The 3,222-nt window shown below is 32.3% G+C and overlaps 1 non-coding gene across 1 annotated transcript; it reads left to right on the forward strand.

The window, feature by feature from the left end:
- Positions 1-725: 725 nt before the first annotated feature.
- On the forward strand, positions 726-833 carry LOC127746419 (small nucleolar RNA R71). The gene has a single exon (XR_008008038.1). It is a non-coding gene; the product is annotated as a small nucleolar RNA R71 (small nucleolar RNA).
- Positions 834-3,222: the final 2,389 nt, after the last annotated feature.

Genomic DNA, 3,222 nt, shown 5'->3' on the forward strand with positions numbered 1-3,222 from the left:
TTCTCTTCTGTATTGCTTGGGAGAGTACTAGGAGGAGTTTCAGTGATTTTCTTACTCAACTGACCCACTTGTGCCTCCAAGTTTCTAATGGAGGACCTTGTTTCATTCATGAAACTTAAAGTGGCCTTAGATAGATCAGAGACTATGTTTGCTAAGCTAGAGGGACTCTGTTCAGAATTCTCTGTCTGTTGCTGAGAAGATGATGGATAAGACTTGCTATTGCTAAACCTGTTTCTTCCACCATTATTAAAGCCTTATTGAGGCTTTTGTTGATCCTTCCATGAGAAATTTGGATGATTTCTCCATGAGGAATTATAGGTGTTTCTATAGGCTTCACCCATGTAATTTACCTCTGCCATTGCAGGGTTCTCAGGATCATAGGCTTCTTCTTCAAAAGATGCCTCTTTAGTACTGTTGGAGGCATTTTGCAATCCATTCAGACTCTGAGAAATCATATTGACTTGCTGAGTCAACATTTTATTCTGAGCCAATATGGCATTCAGAGCATTAATTTCAAGAACTCCCTTCTTCTGAGGCGTCCCATTACTCACAGGATTCCTCTTAGTGGTGTACATGAACTGGTTATTTGCAACCATGTCAATGAGTTCTTAAGCTTCTGCAGGCGTTTTCTTTAGGTGAATGGATCCACCTGTAGAATGGTCCAATGACATCTTAGAGAACTCAGATAAACCATCATAGAATATATCTAAAATGGTCCACTCTGAAAGCATGTCAGAAGGACTCTTTTTGGTCAACTGCTTGTATCTTTCCCAAGCTTCATAGAGGGATTCACCATCTTTTTGCCTGAAGGTCTAAACATCCACTCTAAGCTTGCTCAGCTTTTGAGGAGGAAAGAACTTGGCCAAGAAGGTCGTGACCAGCTTATCCCAAGAGTCCAGGCTATCTTTAGGTTGTGAGTCTAACCATGTTCTAGCTCTGTCTCTCACAGCAAAAGGGAAAAGCATGAGCCTGTAGACTTCATGATCTACTCTATTAGTCTTAATAGTATCACAGATTTGCAAGAACTTAGTTAAAAACTGATAGGGATCTTCTGATGGAAGTCCATGAAACTTGCAGTTCTATTGCATTAGAGCAACTAGTTGAGGCTTCAGCTCAAAATTGTTTGCTCCAATGGCAGGGATTGAGATGCTTCTTCCATAAAAATTGGAAGTAGGTGTAGTATAATCACCAAGCATCCTCCTTGCATTATTGTTGTTGTTATTATTTTCGGCTGCCATCTCTTCTTCTTTTTCGAAATTTTTTGTAAGGTTTTCTCTGGGTTGTTGTGTTTTAGCTTCTCTTAGCTTCCTCTTCAGAGTCCTTTCAGGTTCCAGATCAGCTTCAACAAGAATGTTCTTATCCTTGCTCCTGCTCATGTGAAAAAGAAGAGAACAGAAAAGAAGAGGAATCCTCTATGTCACAGTATAGAGATTCCATTATGTGAGTAGAAGAGAAGAAGAATAGAAAAAAATTCGAACACAGAAAGAGAAGAGAAGAGGGTTCGAATTATGAGTAGAAGATAAGTGTTAGTAATTAAATAAATAAATAGAAAAGATGAGAGGGAGAGAATTTCGAAAATTGTTTTTGAAAAAATGGTTAGTGATTTTCGAAAATTAAGAGAAGAAATAAAATTAAGATTAAAATTTGAAACAATTAGTTAATTAAAAAAATTTTGAAAAAGAGGAAGGTGATTTTCGAAAATTAGAAAGAGAAAAGTAGTTAGGTGGTTTTGAAAAAGATAAGAATTAGTAAAACAAACAAAAAGTCAATTAGTTAGTTGAAAAAGATTTGAAAATCAATTTTGAAAAGATAGGAGGTTAGAAAAAATTTTTGAAATTGATTTTGAAAAAGATATGATTTGAAAAAGATATGTTTGAAAAGATATGATAAAAAAGATATGATTTAAAAGATATGATTGAGATTTGTTTTGAAAAAGATTTGAAAAGGAAATTAAAAAGATTTGATTTTTAAAATTAAAATTGATTACTTGACTAACAAGAAACTAAAAGATATGATTCTAAAATTTAAAGATTGAACTTTTCTTAAGAAGAAAGTAACAAACTTCAAATTTTTGAATCAATCACATTAATTGTTAGTAAAGTTTTCGAAAATTATGAAATAAAATTAAGAAAAATATTTTGAAAATCAATTTTTAAAATTTTTGAAAAATAATAAGAAAAATGAAAAAGATTTGATTTTTGAAAAAGATTTTGAAAAGATAGGATTTTTAAAATTGAAATCTTGACTTGACTAACAAGAAAAAACTTATTTAAAAATTTTTTGACTAAGTCAACCCAAAAGATTTCGAAATTTATGAGGGAAATAAGGGAAGGATATTTTTTATTTTGGAATTTAATGTGGAAAGAGAAAAAATAACAAAATGACTCAAGACATAAAAATTATGAATCAAAACAACTGATGTATGCAAGAACACTATGAATGTCAAGATGAACACCAAGAACACTTTGAAGATCAAGATGAACATCAAGATTTATTTTTGAAAAATTTTCAAGAGAGGAAAACATGCAAGACACCAAACTTAGAAATTTTCAATGTTTAGACACTATGGATTAAAAAATTCATATGAAAAATAACAAAAGACACAAAACAAGAAAATATGAAGATCAAACAAGAAGACCTATTAAGAACAACTTGAAGATCATGAAAAACACCATGCGTGAGTTTTTCGAAAAATGCACAAATTTTAAAAACATGCAATTGACACCAAACTTAAAAATTGACACTAGACTCAAACAAGAATCACAAAAATATTTTTTGGTTTTTATGATTTAAAAAAACTTTTTTTGGATTTTTCGAAAATTATATTTTATATTTTTTTGGAAAAACGAAAACAAATAAAAAAAAATTTTGAAAGATTTTTGAAAACTTTTTGAAAAGAAAATTACCTAATCTGAGCAACAAGATGAACCGTCACTTGTCCAAACTCAAACAATCCCCGGTAGCGGCGCCAAAAACTTTATAGGCAAAATTGTGACTCATACTTTTCACAACTCGAACAATTCCGAGCAATGGCTCCAAAAACTTGGTGCACAATACTATGGTTCACACACATTCTTCACAACTTCGCACAACTAACCAGCAAGTGCACTGGGTCTTCCAAGTAATAAACATTACGTGAGTAAGGGTCGATCCCACGGAGATTGTTGGTATGAAGAAAGATATGGTCATCTTGTAAATCTCAGTCAGGCGGATTCTAATGGT

This window comes from Arachis duranensis, chromosome 3, assembly GCF_000817695.3.
Source record: "Arachis duranensis cultivar V14167 chromosome 3, aradu.V14167.gnm2.J7QH, whole genome shotgun sequence".
Lineage (NCBI taxonomy): Eukaryota > Viridiplantae > Streptophyta > Magnoliopsida > Fabales > Fabaceae > Arachis > Arachis duranensis.